Below are 18,463 nucleotides of genomic sequence, written 5' to 3' on the forward strand. Positions count from 1 at the left end.
CTCCCTTGTTCTACTCCTTTCTGCCCACATCCCACTATACTTGAGATGCCAACCAAATGGCAGTAAAGGAATAAATCTGTAACAGCAAAGAGAATAGGAGAGGGACCACTATGGGTCATTTCAGTGAAGGCAGGGCCAGCTCTGACTGACTACAGTCTCACCAGCCTCCAGGATCAGAAAGGGAGGTAAACAAAGCTGGGCACAAAGGAAAGAAGCATCTGGGAACAGTGTCCTCTGATTGGCAAGAAATCACGAGTTGGGACCTGAAAAAAAGGACAATAATCCTAGTATAGAATATAAAAACAGATTATTCATTTTCAAACTTTAAGAATCCACTCAGGGAAGATTTTAATATAAGCATAGAACAAAATGCAGTATTATCAACTTTGACTTGAGCATGTGGGGGCTCTGGATCTGGTATCTGGATTTCAATCCCAGCTCTGTCTTCTTGAAAGAACTCTGAAGTGAAGACCAGAGGGAGGAGGGTACGGGCATATCTGGAGGAAATGTATTCCAGGCAGTGGGAACAGCAAGCGCAAGGAAACTGAGGCAGAAGTAAACCTGGTATGTCTGAGGAATAGGCATGTCTCTCAGGGGGGAGAGTAATAAGTTACAAGGTCAAAGACTTTGCAGTTGCAGCCATTCGAAAAAATGAAATAATATCAAAATTCAATAAGGATGAATGAATAAACCGTATTTCTGATAAGTCAAGGATGGCATATTATTTAAGGATATTCAGGAGGCCCTCAGAAGAACTAGAAATGAAAACTATTGAAAGTTGGTTGACTCTAGGAAATTGTACTGGGGATGGGAGAGGAGGTAACAGTATACCTTATTATTAAATTTTCTGCACAACAACAACAAAAAACCCACGTGCATATCATTTTACTCTTATAAAAGGGAAATGAAATTAAAAACTCTCCAAGTGGAAAAAAAATGTATTTGTCTGCATTGAAAGTGATCAGAACAGAATTTGCATGATTTATACGCCCCTGAAGTAACTTAACAGCAAATATATCCCAGGCGGACTCTTTACCTTTGAGATCTGGCATATTCCTGATAAACTTTTCCATGCTGCTGTGATTTTCTTGGAAAACAGATTATGCAAATTACATCACACACTTCTGCTGCTACAGCCCCATGGCTGTCACATTTTCAGGCCCAAAATGCTTTAGACTCCCCAGTCTTCTAGAATCTACAGATGCAAGCCGGAGTACAGCTGACCCAGACACCCAAGAAGAAGACAGAGATGCAATTTAACAACAGAATGAGAAGGAAAGTCTTTGAGTGTATCCTGGGCTCACAGTGCCTGAGTGAGACCAGATGAAGGAAGCTACTACATCTGGTTAACCGTGAGGCCTTATCACAAACCCAGCAGTCAGGAAATCACTGCGCTTCTAGAGGCTGCTTATCATGTAGGTGTTGATGCCACACTTTTATAGGATGTGCAAAGAGCAGATGAGTTAATATGCTAATAACCAGAAAACTGTTTTGGAGTTAACTAGTAGCCAAGCAACATTTCCCCCTTTTAATTCAAACCTGAAGATCTAGTTTCCCTAACAACCAAGGCATTGATAAAACAAAATTCAGACTTGTGGTTAAAGATCAGATAGAGATCTACTTTTTTTTTTAAGTTTCACTTACTTAAGTAACTTGTACACCCAATATGGGGCTCAGACACATGACCCCAAGATCAAGAGTCACAGCCTCCTCTAACTGAGCTAGCCAGGTGTCCCTAGATAAAGATCCTCTAGATGGAGAAGGGGAAGAAGTTTGAGGCAATGGTATTGTCAATGTTCCACTTCTTATGTTAGGTTTAAAGATTTATTTATTTATTTTAAAGAGAGTGAGAGAAAGAGAGGGAGGGGTAGAGGGAGAGGGAGAGAATTCCAAGCAGACTCTGCACTGAGTGTGGGGCCCAACGCAAGCTCAGTCTCATGACCATGAGATCATAACCTGAGTCAAAACCAAGAGTCAGATGCTCAACTGACTGAGCCACACAAGTGCCCCTATATTATTATTTACATATAGAATACATATCTTTTTTTGGATTGTCAGGTATCAATAATATATATAAATATATTTTAAACTTATTTATGGGGTGCCTGGGTGGCTCAGTGGATTAAAGCCTCTGCCTTCAGCTCAGGTCATGATCTCAGTGTCCTGGGATCGAGCCCCGCATCAGGCTCTCTGCTCAGCAGGGAGGCTGCTTCCTCCTCTCTCTCTCTCTCTCTCTTTCTGCCTGCCTCTCTGCCTACTTGTGATCTCTGCCTGTCAAATAAATAAATCAAATCTCTAAAAAATATATTTTATTTATTTGACACAGAGAGATCACAAGTAGGCAGAAATGCAGGCAGAGAAAGAAAGGAGGAAGCAGGCTCCCCGCCGAGCAGAGAGCCTGATGCGGGACTTGAACCCAGGACCCTAAGATCATGACCTGAGCCAAAGGCAGAGGCTTAAACCTACTGAGCCACCCAGGCACCCTCAATAATATATTTTTAAGAGAAAAAAATTATGTTGCCTGAGAAAGAGACATACTGCATTACCCTACAATGTCATTCCATTTCTTAATAACATTAAGTTATAGCTTCCTTTTTTTTTTAACTCATCTTTTAAGTTCTTCCACAGACATTTTAGTACTTCATAAAATACTGTGCAGTTTATAGTGGAAGTACAAGGATTTAGAATTCAAATGAACTCGAGTTCAATACCTGTGCCCTCTAAAACTCTCAAGTTTCAGCTGTTGATTTTTTTTTTGACATGTTTATTCCATCAACTTCAGCAAATAAAGAATGACTGTGTACCTATTTATCTTGGTTCTCTAGTCCAGAATACACTTTCCATTTAAAATATTTGTGATCATGCTTCTATGTCATGGATAGCTTCTAGTGGGAATTAGTATATAGCCTGTTCTTGATAAAGAGGACAACAGACAGATGTTTCTTAATCCCTAGATAGTGCTGAATGTGACAAAACCAGCAAGACACATTAAGATGTTTCTCCTTTTCGGGAACTGTCAGGTCAACTCTAAAGCGATGAAGTCCATAGTACAGTAGGATATCTGCTAAGGTAGAGTTAAATCCTGTAAGGTAGACTTTATCTTCCAGACCGGAATTAAGATCCTCCAACAGAGACGGATACTGCCTTTATTATAGTGTCCATGTAACTTGAGTTACTCTGTTTTCCAACCACTGCTGAACAATTGCTTTTTCTTTTGCAGTGCTCCCAAGCAAATCTTCTTTGTTCACCTGCTTGACAAGATAAGCTGGTAGTAGTCAGTCCTGTTGGATGTGGACCATTGTTTGTTTGAAGAACAGGAACCTGGCGCTAGCTTTGAGCACTGTCTTTGTTCCCTTTCCTCTGCCCCAGGGACTTCTCCAGAAGTCCCCAAAGCAGGGTCAGCTCTGCAGCTGCCATCATCCAGCAGGAGCTCATGGCAGGGGCCTCGGCTGTGGATTTTTATTCTTACAGCAACTTCTATTTCACCTGGTCATATGCATTGTCTCGTTTGTGTCAACATTACAATCTTCCACTGAAAGGCACTGTCATCCTAAAACTCTAGTTTGGAGAGTGGTATGGACTGTGGTCAGAACTGACCTTACGGAAACAATCATTTCTGACACAAGGAATGCCACAGTACCTCTCCCACGGGCAACTGCGCCCCACTCCCATGCTGAAGTCCTAGATCCTAGAATCTCAGTGTGGGTGCCTGACCCCTGCACCTCTGCTTGCCCAGCTGGGAGGGGCTGATACAGAGGCGTAAGCTGGCTGACATTCAAAGACATGACTTGAACATTTAGAAGATCATCAGTGTAAGAAGTCTTGTTAAGCCTGCATAATAGCTTGTGCTAAGAGGTGTATCATGGAATAAAATACTCATTCAAACTCAGGTAGCTACAGTCCTTGTAGACTGACTCCAAAGATGGACATCAACGATTCCTTCATCCCCGTGGATGTGGCCACTCTCCATTGACAAGTGGAGTCTGTTTCCTCCTCCTGAACCTGAGTGGCTCAGCAGTGTGCCTTAACCGACAGAACATGGCAGAAGGAAGCTAGTGATAGCTCTGGGCCTAATCCAGAAAATGTCTGGTATGTTCCACTTTCACTCTTTTGCAACATGAAGCCTCCACATAAAGCAGCCCAGCGACTCTGGTGGAGAGACCACATGGAGGGAGAGACCAGGAGACATGGCAGGGGGGTGGGAGTTTGGGGCACTGAGGTGGGGCTGGCCAGTCCCCAGCCATTTCAGCAATTCCAACTAAGATTTACCTGGATTTTAAGGCAGATTTACCTTCATTTCCCAGGGCTGCTGTGACTGGGTGGCTTAAACCAATAGAAAATTTATTCACTTACACTTCTGAAGGCTCCAAGTGCAACATCAAACTGGTCAGCAGGGCTGGTTCCTTCTGGAGGATCTGAGGGAGAATGTGTTCTTCTTCCAGCTTCTGATGACTGCCAGCAATCTTTGGGGTTCCTTGACTTACAGTGACATGACTCTAATATGTGTCTCTTGTTACATGGCATTCCTCCTCTTCTCTTCTTAGAAGGACAGTGGTCATATTGAATAAGGGCCCATTCTACTCTAGCATGATCTTATTTTAACTAATTACATCTGCAAAGACCCTTTTCCAAATAATATCACATTCTGCGGTTCTGGGTAAACATGAAATTCTGGGAGGTACTTTTCAACTTAGTACAGAAGCTATTTTGAACATCCCTGCGCCCATTCAAGCCTTCAGGCCACAACGGCTGCATGGGAAACTCTGAGGGAGATGACTAGAACCACTACCCCAATGACTTCTTTTGCCTGCCTGAATTACAAAATCATAAGCAAATGAATGACTGTTGTTATAAGCCACTAAATTTGGGGATTGCTTGTAATGGAGATAACCAAACTTGTCCTTTTGAAACGTTAGAGAGGTGATATGACCAATCATTGACATGATTGCCAATAAAGTGCTGTTACTATCTGAATAGAATTAGAGTAAAAGGATGAGAACACAGGTTTTTGCAAAAAGCTACTGTAACTTTCATGAGATGTCTTAAGTAAGATTTCGTACCATTGTTTTTCTTCACCCAAAGGTTTCTCAGAGGTGATTTCCTGTTTAAAATGAGAAGGGACAAAAATGGGGGGGGGGTGTTCTATGCCTCAAAGTGACTGTAAAATGCTGAGTAACATGGAAGGAATGTGACACTCTCTGAACCAGAGAAGAGAGTTTTGTTTCTTGTGAAGGACAGCGAATTTTACTCTATTTGACAGTTTCCAGAGAATAAGGGGAAGGGAATCAATTGTGTTATAGCCAGTGTCCTAGTCAGTAAAGATCAGAAGGTGAACAGACATAAGGTGTGGGGAAAAAAAAAAGAGAGAGAGAAATCTAACTCTGACCAGGTGTTCAATAATTCAACCCTCATCTCACTCTCACAGAGGAGAAGTTCAAGTCTCTAGTCTTCTGAAAGCTTAGGATCAAACCGGATGAAGGAAGTGATATGCTGCCAATTTTCCATAACATCCTCCCAAAACTATGCAGGATGAAAAATAGCAAATGTTAGTCTCTTGTGACCCTAGAAGCAGCAAGGCCTGAAATAAAACTGTTGAATAAGAAAATATAATTAATATGAGAGGAAAAATCCTCCAAAAAGGGGATGGATCATGACTATTACTGTCTACTGAGAAAACAGAAATCTTCATATAAAAACAAAGATACAGTAGACTCAAATGTCAGTCAAAATGCAGGACTCTCTTCCACTTACTAACCGTGACCATTAATTAAGTAGACTCCCTGGGCCACTTGCCACTTCAGATTCCTCATATGGAAAAGGGGGATAATAATACCCCGCCTTCTTCAAAAGGTCATATGGAAAACATGAAACTGTAAAGATGAAAGCACATTAAACAGTCCAAAAACGCACAACAAAGATAAGGTATAATTTTTATTGTTCAGCATATATTTAAGCACGTTCATGGAAAAAACTTTGGACAGTGCCAATTTCGGATATGGCAGATTAAAAGGAATTGCTAAAGAAACTTGTGGAGTAGAGGTAGCTGTAGCCATGGTCTCATCAATAGGATATACTATCAACATTATTCTCACTTTTTATTTTCAGCCCTGTCCAGGAATTCCAGGACTTTCTTCTGCAAGACCCTCTACCGCCTACTCTCCGGTATTTACAACAGTTTATTTGCAATAGATGAGCTTCTAGTTAAAGTCCTCCTGGAGAACCACCCTCCTGGAATCTCCACACCAGATTCAGCTGTCACCTCCTATTTACCATCAAGTTAAACGCAGATCATTGCCAAGACAAAGCTGGTGTCTGGAGCATATGTTTTCTCCTTAGGGTTTTGATTACCAGCCAGTTTGGCATCTTAGGACATGATGAGAAGAGAGAAGACTGAATTTATTGTTCTACACCACCATGCAGTCTTTTTGATGTAGGGAAGATGTTGGGGTTCAGAGCCAGCGGCCAAGAAAGAATTCTTGAGATGTCTCTGGTGCAAAAGGTGGTTTTATACAGCACGGGGACAGGACCCATGGGCAGAAAGAGTTGCCCTGGAGCGTGAGGAGTGGCCCACTATGTACTTTCAAGTTGGGATAGTGGAAATCAGTAAGGAATTTTGGAAGCAAGGTTTCCATGACTTTGAGGGGCTATTGTTGATAAAAGGTCATTTGTTACTGTCTAATAAAAACTTAGTCATGAGACCCTTCAGATGTATATTGGGGGTCATATGCTTGGGGATGATTGCCAACATATATCTTGTGAGTAGAGATAAAAGAAGTTTCCAAAGGAATTTTTATGCTGAAGTAGACTTACAGGATCCTCGGGGTCAGGCTAAGATTGCCTTTTGCCCCTAGCAAAGTATTAACATTGACGCAGCTGAGTTCTGAGAGGACTGTCACTCTGCCTGTCTCAAGGACTTGTCAGTGTGCTGTGGGAGGTAAGGAAATTTAATTTTTTTTCTTGCCTCTGCTTCACACATCCTTTTGGATTTCTAAGCAAGTTCTAAAAGAAACTAATTAAGTGCTGAGTCCTGGTAACTGTACACCAGACAACTTACAAAAATTATATCATCCTTACAAATATCAGCGAATGTTGATAATTCCATTTTCTCCATTTATGAAAAAGAAAACTGAAGGTCAAAGATCTTCAATAACTCACCTAAAGCCACAGAACTAAAATGCAGTAGAGTCAGAAGATGCACCTAGGTGGTCTAACTCCAGAATTTAAGCTCTGACTATTACATAATACTTTGCCTGGAATCCTCACAACAGAAAGATAGAATTGATGGTGCTGCTTATGCATTCCTCCTACACCTGTTTTATTGGCAGCTGGTGCACTATAGGTAAGCATACAAGCTATGGCGTGTCTGTGTTCTTCTGGTAGGAATTTAGTCATCCAGGTTTTACTTCTTATATTTGTCCTTTTATACTCAAGCTAATGATGTTTTCAGCGATAGTTATAATAAAAGAAGTCTAAATTCCTAAGTATGACATTCAAGACTCTCTATGAGCTGGTCCTCTCATAATTCCTGTCTCATCTTCTCTAATCTTTCCTCTTTCACTCAAAGCACCAGGCAGACCATATTAAGGATCACAAAGCATGGGTCCCATGTTTATCTGTTTTCTTATGATGAATTTTTCATGTAAAGTGGTATTCCCATCTAGGATGAATTCTTGTCAATATTTCAAAAATCCTAGTACAGATTAAAGTTTCCTGGAACAATAACTTCAGAAACTAAAATGTTAAATTTCTTGGGTTCTGGCCAAAAATGCTAACTTAATCTGAGAATACTGATTATCTCCTCTGATTAGAAATTGTCATTAATAGGCTCCAGGGTGGCTCAGTCAGTTAAGTGTCCGACTCTTGATTTCAACTCAGGTCATGATCTCAGGGTCATGACATTGAGCCCCACATCAGGCTACGTGCACAGTGGGGAGTCTGCTCCATATTCTCTCTCTCCCTCAACCCCCTCCCCCGCTGCACTCTCTTTCCCTCTCTTCTGTCTCTCTCTCTCTAAAAATAAATAAGTAAATCTTTAAAAAAAAAATTCTGATTACCAGTAATGTATGGCTTTTGCTATGAAATGGAGAAGTAAAGTATCTCTTGATAAATGCAAATTTATTTATCATGACAAAGGCATTTTGACGGCAACACTGAACAGGAGAAGAGATAAGCAATAAAAGTACTCCTTGGTGACAGAAAGTTTAGGGATCAACTGACCTATGTGGTCTTTATTCCCGTACTTTTTCTTACTGAAATCCATCTCACAGGCTTCTCCCCCATGAGGTCTCCCTCTGTGTTTTCTAGGAGAAGTAACGCCTCCTTGCTTTTTGATCGTATGACACAGTGCATACGCTGTTCTCCGAGCAACTTATTTCTGTATTTTCTTGGCTATAAGAGGATATCAAGTATAACCTGCATCATTATCCTACATAAACACACTGAAAAAAACACTATTAACTAAACTATGACAAACCATCGATTTCAACATCTGAAAAAGTACCAAAAAAAAGTGTTACAGAATTAATGAGATATGGTATCATGAGTAATTTGCATGTCATTTCCTTTACTAGATCATTAAGAGGGAGCTACTATGTCTTGTTTGTTTCTGTTTCCCTAGGACCTTACATTTGCCTTACATGTGGTATATATTTAATGTGTGTTATATTGAATTGTTAGCTTAGAATTATCCTAAAAGACTCCCACAAAGCTGGGTGACACACTAAGGCTCTTGGTGAAGTATCATGGCCTGTTCCTGCCTTTTGCATATACTTGTAGATCAGTCTATTTATAAAAGAGACAATAAACAAGAAAGCATGTGATCCTAACAGAATTCCTCATCTACATCTCAGTGAGAAGTAAACATTTTCACTAAAACATTATTTGTTAGATTTCTACTGAGCCTTTTATTCAGATAATCTGAGGTGCCATATAGAGAATTTCATATTTGCAACTCTTGAACAATTTCCTTTTGAAAATTGGGCCAAAAAAGGAAAAACATAGAAAAGCACAGGGACAGGAGGAAAAATCCATTCAAAACTGAAATCTCTGTCCTTTTCCCTAGAAGATAACTTAATCTTGGTGAACCAATGGATGTTTAATTGGCGATATATTAAAAACTACATCAAAACCTGAGTGCTACATAATAACACACATTAACTTCATTCACATGGCTTGGCTGGGTGTTCTGCTGACGGGGATGGACTTAACCCACATATCTGCAGGTCAAATGGGAGCCAGCTGGTCTAGGCTTGACAGAGCTGGGGCAGCTGGACTGGAGCGGCTCTGCTCCACATCCCCCTCATCTTCTTCGCGGGATCAGGGCCATACTCTTCTCATGGCAATTGGTAAAGCACACAAACAGGCAGAAACGTCTGAGGCTGCTTTAGATCTAGGCTCAGAACTGCACACTGTCCCTTTGACCATACTCTAAGGACCAAAGCAAGTAAGATATCCAAACTAAAGTCAAGAGGCAGGGAAAAATACCCCTCTCTTTAGTAAGGGGCTTGCAAAACCACATGTCCAAGGGCTTAGTTACAGGAAGCGGTGAAGAATTGGGGCCAATGATGCAAATAATGGCATCCTGCACATAAATACTGAATTTACAAAGAATAATCACAAAGATTTTCACATTTAATTTCACAACTAGGCCAAAAGGGCAAAACAGATATAATTCTTCCTACTTTACTAAAGAAAAAAGGAAACCTGGAGAATTTAAGTAACTTATGCATGATAAATACTGTTAAATGATTGGTATGAAATTAAATCAGAATTATCAAGTATATTAAATAGATACATACTTTTAAATGGTTGAGACAGAATTCAAACCATGCTACAGTAGTTCTTTGTCAATCAGCACATACAGTTCCACTGTAGGGTTGGCCCTTTTAGTAAAGGGCTAGGTCAATTTAGAAGAATAACAATACTGGGCTTTATCTTCAGGAATAATCAACCACACCCGAAGTTTTTAGTAAGTATGCTCTGGCTGGTTTCCAGGCTACATTTATAAACAAGAATTGCTGCTTGTTTTCACATAAATACATGAATTTGTGCAGAGATTGGGCTAAGAGTACAAAGAATGATGAAAATCCAAATCGGGAGAAGCACAGAAATGCAAACAGCATCACACACTGATAAACTGCTTATGGATTTTCTGTCTTCAACTGACTGGAAAAAAAAAAAACTAGTTTGAAGTGATGAACTGTAACATGTTGGAAGTAATTGGTTTACTAAGGAAAAGGGTGTTAATTTAGAAATATCAATACTACTACCCTCCTGGTGGATTATATATAGACAGAACAAAATCAGAGCTGCCCAATGATCTCATAGTTCATTGTTTCATTTACCACCAGGTATGTTCCAGACTTGGCAATCAGAATAAATGGGCTTTTGCATTTCTTCCAGAAACACAGGTGCCTTGCTACCTACTCACTGCCATTTATATACATAGAGAGAAAGCATGAAAGTCAAGGTCACCTAATGAAATAAGGGGTTGGGAGTAGAAAATAAAAGGCGAATTGAAGTTTTCAGTAACTTTCCAATGATCCTACTGACAACAGTTAGTCAACCTAGCCTTCAGAGGAGAGCTTCCCTGAGTTCCTTAGTTAGTTCCATCCAAGGCAAGGACCCTGTCACTTGAGCTCAGAGCATCCTATGTTGTTCTTTTGGTGCATTATGTAAATTGCAATGATTTATTCATGGGACTATGTTTATCACGCATGTTGCATCTTAGACGGTAAGCCTTATGAGGGGTGATCAGTAAGTTTCTGGTTCATCTTTTTTACCCTAGGACCTAGAACGGTATGTGCCCCAGAGTAATCACTTATAATATTTGTTAAATCAAAGATTGATTTAACATAACCATTTTTTACTACTTCTACCTTCCTACAGCACGTTCTCTATGACCTAAAGATGGAGGGAAATAAGAGGGAGCTTGGGGGGGTGTGTGCTCTTACAGCTGCCCTGTCCCCCTTTGCAATGGCTTCTCCTTGAGAGATCAAAATCCTTAACACAGCCCACAAGGCACCGCGTAGTCATGCCTCTCTATTTTCTGCTTCTTGACTTCTCACGGTCAAGCTCCAGACGCATTTCCCTTCATTGTACTTCTTTCAGCTCCTTGAATAAAACTGCAACCCCGCCTGTTCCAGGATAATTGCACATATCACCTTTTCTGCCCTGAATTCTTCGCACACCCTTGTCCCGTCTTAAACCACCTCTCAGCTGCAAGTCCATCATCATCAGAGGGAAGCCTCTCCTGACTTCCCAGGCCAGCTCAGGGGTCCCATCAGTGTCTCATAGGATCCCTACTGTTGCCCTCCATGACAGCACAAATGACAATAAGCCACAGTTGTTACTTTTCATTTGCTTCTGTGGCCATTTGATTACTAGCTATGTTCTCCCTGGACTGTAAACTTCATGAAGGTAGGGACTGTGATGATTTTTGTTTACCATATAACACCCAGGATTTTTGTTTCATATTGAATGTCCAGGGCTTGCACAGTGCCTGGCTTTTTTAGTCAGAACTCAGTTATTTACTGACTGAGACAATCAATAAAAGAAACACACACACTCACGCATTTACTGACTGAGACAATCAATAAAAGAAACACACACACACACACACTTTTACATCTCTTTTCTCTCTTCCTTAGGAATGAGCACCTAAAGGCAATAGATCTGGTTCTAAAAATAACTTCTGTTGGTATACCAATAAATCTGAATTCAAGTGATCTTGGTTTTAGCCATGAAAGAAGTCCTAACCAGTTATTATTATTCATAGCCTCTCTGCTACTTCAGGACAAGAATTTTAACTGACTACAGGCCACCTCTTTGCAATCTTTCGATTTATAAAACGGCACAGAAATATCTATTTCCTTAGAGAGAGACTTCTTTCAAGGTATTACTTCTTACTATCAAACCAATCATTAATGGGCTTTTTCTTTGTAAGTCAGACACTTCTCACAGTTTATCACTTGTCTTTTAAAACTCCTTCTACGCCCACCCTGCTGCATATGGTCACAGCTTGTTTGCAAAGAGTGCTGATCATGCTTTCAAACAAAACTGTTCCCATATGCTGTGATTCATCCCCCCCTTCCTGCCTTTGCTTCATTTGTTTTAGAATTGGAGTTTAATTTTGAAAGGGTTGCTGTGACAGGAAATGACTGGGGGAGGAAGAATTAGAAGAGGCGGATGGATGGGAGAGGAATGGTGCTTATGAAACCCACAGCCAGGATCAAAGACCGTTGGATTGGGAAAACCCCTCAAAGGAATACCAAATTCCCACTCAAGCCTTCCCTTCCAGTTTAAAGTAGAGGGATGGGAAAAACACAGACGTGGAGAGAATGCCTTCATTTCCGGAATGCATGATAGTTCCATTATTTACATTACAACTGAATCCAACATATGGTTCAGTTCCTGACCAGAGTGACATTTGGGAAACTGGAAGTGTTTTCATCTCCAGAGAATATTAATGAAACCAAGGAATGAGTTGGGTGATTGCTGATTACAGCTCAGTGCAAGACCATTTAATAGGGTAAAATGTTTGTAATATAAAGCTAACTGGGTGGTTTAGTGGGTTAAGTAAGCATCTGCCTTTGGCTCCAATCCTGATACTAGGGTCCTAGGATTGAGCCCTGGGTCGGGCTCTCAGCAGGGAGTCTGCTTCTCCCTCTCTCCTCTTCCTCATACTCTTTCTCAAATAAATTAGTTAATAAATTAAAAAAAAAAAACAACCTAACTAAGCATTCTCGCATAATTTATTCCTTCAACAAATACTATTCAGCATCCATTAATGTGCTATAGACCTATCTAGGTATTGGGGATACAACAGTGAAAAAAAATCCCTGGTAGATACCCCTGCCCTCACAGAGCTTAAATTCTAATGGGGGAGGGTGGAGAATTAAACAACTCCGTAAGAATACATATGTCAGAATTTAATATGGCTGTGGAGGAAGTAAGGGAAGAGCATAAGGGTGTGTGAGTGAGTGAGGTTGGATGGCTGGTGTTTTTAGGAGTAGGTTTCATCTATCAAGTGAAGATGTAAGCCCATGGGAGGTGGGGAGAGGGAAGAGCAAGTGCAAAAGTCCTGAGGCAGCAACACACCTGATATGCTCAAGGAACATTGAGGAAACTATATTACTACGGTGGAATGTAGGAGATAAAGTCAGACAGGTTATAAAGGGGTTGAGTTAGAGCTCTGTAAGCTGGTTATGAGAATTATGTATTGTACTCTGTATGAGAAGGGAAACAACTGGAGGGTTTTGAAAAATGAGTGACCTGATCTGAATTACATTTTTTAACATCTTTTTTAAAAAAGATTTTATTTTATTGATTTTACAAAGAGAATGAGTGAGAGGGGGAGGGGAAGAAGGAAAGAAAGAATCTCAAACAGATTCTCTGCTGAGCACAGAGCCTGACGCAGGGCTCAATCCCAGGACACGGAGATCATGACCTGGGCTGAAACCAAGAGTCAGAAGTTCAACCAACTGAGCCTCCCAGGCATCTCCTGAATTACATTTTTAAAGGTATACTCTAGCAGCTGTGCTGAGACCAGACCATAGGGAGTGGGGTGGTGACAGAAGCAGAGAGGTCAGTTAGATAGGAGGCTGCTGGAATAATCCAGAGATGGTGGCGTTCTGCAATACGGTTGCCAGAGAGGAAATGGTAAAAAATAGTATCGGTTTTGGTGGCTTCTGTAACAAACAATCACAAACGTGGTGCTTAAGCCAATAGAAATTTATTTTCCCTGTTCTGGAGTTCAGAGGTCCCAAATCAGTATGACTGGACCCCACTTTATGTGTTAGCAAGGCTGTGCACTCTCTAAATTCCACCCCTTGGCTCTGGGAGCTTCTGGTAGCTACGGGCATTCCTTGACTTGTGGCCACATCATTCCAATCTTCAAGGCTGACATCTTCCAATCTCTCTCTGCTCTATCTTCACCTCCCTTTCTCCTCTCGTGGGGGTGGGGTTTGCAAATCTCCCTCTGCCTCCTCCTTAAGGATACATGGGATTGCATTTAGGTCTCACTGGAATAATCCAGATAATCTCCCCACCTCAAGATCCTTAACTGATGCCCACCCTACCCACCGCACCCCTGCTCTTTTAAAGCCATTTCAGGTAATATCCATAGATTCTCAGGGAGCGGTGACAATTTTCCAGCCCACAACAGAAGTAGTAGGTCATGGATATTTCTTGAAGGAACAGCCAATGGGATTTTTTGATCAATTACTTATTGGTTGGGAGACAGAGGAGTAAAGGCAGTCCTGAGATTTTTAGCCAGAACACCTGGACCTCAGAGGAAGATTTTAGAAAGAACAGGTTTAGGAAAGAAGATAAGGATCTCTCTCTCTCTCTCTCTTTTTTTAAAAATATCTTAAGTTTCAAAAGTCTACTAAATATCCAAGTGGTGATGTAAGGAGGGAATTAGACATAAATCTGTATTCCTATATTCTGGAGAAGGCCTATAATTCCAAGAATTAAAAAATCTGTAAATCATCAGAGTAGGGGTAGAATTAAAGCAATGAGACAAAGTGAGATTACCTGGTATGTGCTTCTGAACTGTGTTCACTTGGCTAAACTGAAGTATATCCCAAAATCTTTTTCCTTGTATGTTTTCAGATGAGCACTGACCAAAAAAGATATGTGCATGAAATTGCCAGGCAGAAATGAGGTGGCCATCACAACTCTCTGAAGGGTGTGTGGTTCGATGCTGACAGAGGTACTGCTGAGCTCCAGCTCAGGCCCTTCTCTCCCACTCTGCATCTTCTCTGCAACTCTGCTTCCCAACTGTTGGCCCTCTTGGCCAATAGCAGCCCCAGCCCTACCACCAGACTCAGAGATAATGGCCTTCTGTATAGACTTCTCCAACTCTCGGTCCCCCAGTAGCAGGCGGATGTGCCTTTGGAAGCCCCAACTCTGTCTCCCGCCCCAGTGGTTCCTAGTTAGGAAGTCTGCTCCCATTCCTTCCTGCCCCCTTTCAGATCTTCCTTCCCAACTGTATAAGGTCTTATTCCAACAATTAATCCCAATTCTGTTGTGGTTGTGCTTCTCTGGTTAGACCCCGACTACCTATATACTCAGGGAGAGAAGCCAGAGAGGAAGAGTTTAAGAACTGAGCCCTGGGGTTTTCCAGTGTTTGGAAATCAGAGAGAAAAGGAGGAATCAGTGAAGAAAACTAAGTAGGAGTGGACACTGTAGCACCTGAAGTTTATACAATTGGGGAGAGGGTGTCTTAATGAAAAAGATTATAAATAAAAATTTTAGTTATACATTAAAATATACATTTAGAATGGGGAAAAGAGATCACATCAAATGAAATTTTTAAAAACTGCCAAATACAATAAATCACAGTTTAAATTATTTCACTGTTGATACACCTCTATAATACTTTTATCCCTACATTTTCTGGCTGCACCATTTTCGGTCAGCTCTTCATATTACAATTATTTTCTACAATAATTTCCACAGAGAAAATAGAAAAACAGTCATTCTTCCTTCTAGCATGACTGATCTCCGTTTTCCATTTATTTTTAGTTTATATGCATAAAATGCATAAAATTGGTGTATTCACACACAGGCTTCCTTGCTGTTTGTAACCCAGTTAGCAGTCTGAGCTCCACCAACACAAGAATTTTCCAAATTTGGGTGGCAGCCATGCTCTCCGAGTTGCTGTCTCCCTGCCCACGCTGCCTGGATGGCCTCCCAGAACCCTGACCTGCTGCTGCCAGTGTGGCCACCACCCGCAATCGCAGAGGAGCCAAGCCCAGCGGGGTCACTGTCCGGGGCCCCATGGGCAAGAGGCCGCGGCAGGAGCTGATGACCCCCAGGATGCCTGGTGACAAAGCAATTTCTGCCTTCCCTGGACCAGAGAAACTTTCTGAACAGGTGGGGATGATCCGTGGAGCAGCTGGCACAGTGCATGGAGACCTGAGCTACAATGAGCTCCCCCTGGAGCTCCCCGACAGCTACGCTGACACCACGCCCACGGTGAAATTCCTCACGCCTGCTACCACACCTGCCTGGACATCTTGAAGGACAAAGCTGCTCTCCATCCAGGGAACCCAACACAGATAGCCTTTTGCACACACATGCTGCTGAGCTGGGGAAAAACCCCACGGCCTTTAAGAAGTGTCTATAAGAAACCTACTTGAAACAGGTCTCCAGCCAAGAACCCTGACCGTCCGGCCTCTCTGCTTGTGTTGTCTTTTTATTTTCTCCTTAAATGGTCTGTCCTTTCCTTCATTTCTATCTGGGACTCTGTATCTTAAGCTGTGGTGTCATTTTTGTGTTGTCTGTTTTTTTTAAGTTAAATCTTTGTGATAAATATATTAAATAAATACATTGGGGTTATTTTCACCAAAAAAATCTTCTAACTTTGATTTTGGACAATCCTTCTTTTTAAAAGGATTTAAATTATGCAGTACATATATAATTGCTTTCTCTTATATTCCTGATTAGGAGAAAACTTCCAATTTTGATAAGGTATCAAAGAATTGAATGTCACAGGAAGAATGTATTATTTTACACATCTGGTGGTAAGGAGGATTTTTCCAGACTGCTTTTCAAACTTTCTCTTTTACTCTCATGTACCTCTGGTGCTGTGTGCCAGGAGACAGATACTTTAATATCATGATTTGATTTCTGAGTAACACTTTTGTGTCTTGATGCCAGTTAAGTCAGCACACTAGGCAGTAGGAGCATTTTTCAAAGCCACTCCTGCACCAGGGGGATAGAGATAACTCTGATTACACAAAAGAAACTACAAAAGAACACAATATAGCCCACTAAACCCAAACTAAAGGTATCTCCAACTCAACTTCCTCTAAGCCCCATCACCAAAGGGCTTGTAGCCATTCCAACGCTCCAAATACCACCAGCCACAAAGGGAAAATTTGAACTTTCTAACCTGGAAACTTTCAAACATATACACGAGTAGACTGTATGGTGCAGTAAATTCCCTATAGTCTCAGTAGTTGGGCTGAAGCAGAGCTTCTAGCACATTCTATGAACAAGTTTGCTCAATCAGTTTAAATAGGCCACCATGGCAGGATGCCAAGGCCAGGTACCTGTTGATATTTGTTTGGTATATCACCCATTCTAGAAATGAAGGCCTGATTCTGAAAGGCCAGATTCCAAATCAAGCCGTATAAACCTTAGTTTTGTCATTTTTTCCCTAAAACATAGCCACCTGTAATGTTAAGAAATTTCACCGTGTGTATGTGTGTAAGAAATTCAACCATCTGTATGAAAAGTTGTGTAGAGAACTTCTCTCTACTAAAGGCCCAAACCCTTATCAACCACCAGCATTTGTGCCCACAGACCAGCCCCTGAGAGTACAGATGAACCCTGTATGGGCTCCTAACTGAGGTGAGCACAGAAAGAAGCAAAGCCACTGATAAGAATATGCAGCTACCCAAGGCCCCAGCTACTCCTCTGGCTGAAAAACCTCCAGGTCATTTTCACTTCCATGTCTTGCCAAGTCCTGGCTCTGGCCAAATTTGGACCATTCTCCTTCATGTTTCTCAATCTGCCCTCTGCTTCTCCTGGTCCTTTTTTCAGAGTAAGGTCTTTTCCGAGAAAATGCGTAATATGGTTGAAAGAAATAATCAGACAGACTCAGAGAAGAAGAAGCAAAGCCTCAGAACCATTAGAGCCTATAGAAGGAAGAGGGAGGAAGAAGAGGAAGACAGCGTGGATCTGTCTTGCATGGCGGCAGCAGCGGGTGCTAAGGATGAGAGAACGGCACCGGTGGACGGACGGACTGTCTTGTTTGTTTGCTTGCACCAGCATCATCTCACTGCCAGCATCACGGTGGCAAGGAAAGGGAGCTTGTTAGAGACTCAGGATTCCCAGGTCTGTCCATACCCGCAGTTCACATCAGGACCTTATTGCAGCTGTCTTCATTCTGGTTCGGTCCATTCTGTGCTAGTTGCAGTGAATTTGTATGAGATGCTGCACCCAAAACAGTATCTTCACCTCTTCCCTGCCAGACTCTGCCTTAGGCTGGGTTTCCTAGAGGTAGGACCTGGAGCCTACTAAACACTTCCAGGTCCTTCCAGGAAGCTCCCTGGATAACCCTGCTATTCTGGAGACTACTCAGACCCCTTCCCCTCCCTCTCCCACATCAATCTCCCAGCTCAGGATGTTTCTCCAAAGCTTACCTTCTTTACTAGAACTGACTGCCCCCCGCAGCTCCCCACCTGTCATAATCTCATCAGTCATAATCTCAAATTCATGCAGGAAGTCTTTTGCCCACAGATTGAACAATGACATTGATTTTCAATTGCCTGTCTCTTTGACATTCTCACTTGCTGCCCAAGGTGAGTGCCTCCCCTAGCCTTGTATGACCCTTCCCACATGGGCCTTTTCTCAGCGGGGCAATAAAAAGAAGTGGCTTGGCTATTTTGCAACCCAGAAGATGGACGATCAGATCTATGAAGTCTGTCCCAATATGAGGTTAAATGTGGAA

The 18,463-nt window shown here is 41.7% G+C and overlaps 2 pseudogenes; one reads left to right on the plus strand and one right to left on the minus strand.

Annotated features, from left to right (window-relative positions):
* Positions 1–2,885: 2,885 nt before the first annotated feature.
* Positions 2,886–3,420, minus strand: LOC132023970 (eukaryotic translation elongation factor 1 epsilon-1-like; annotated as a pseudogene).
* Positions 3,421–15,688: 12,268 nt separating this feature from the next.
* LOC132023971 (ubiquitin-conjugating enzyme E2 C-like) lies at positions 15,689–16,171 on the plus strand (annotated as a pseudogene).
* The last annotated feature ends 2,292 nt before the right edge of the window (positions 16,172–18,463 follow it).

Source organism: Mustela nigripes, chromosome 8 (genome assembly GCF_022355385.1).
Source record: "Mustela nigripes isolate SB6536 chromosome 8, MUSNIG.SB6536, whole genome shotgun sequence".
Lineage (NCBI taxonomy): Eukaryota > Metazoa > Chordata > Mammalia > Carnivora > Mustelidae > Mustela > Mustela nigripes.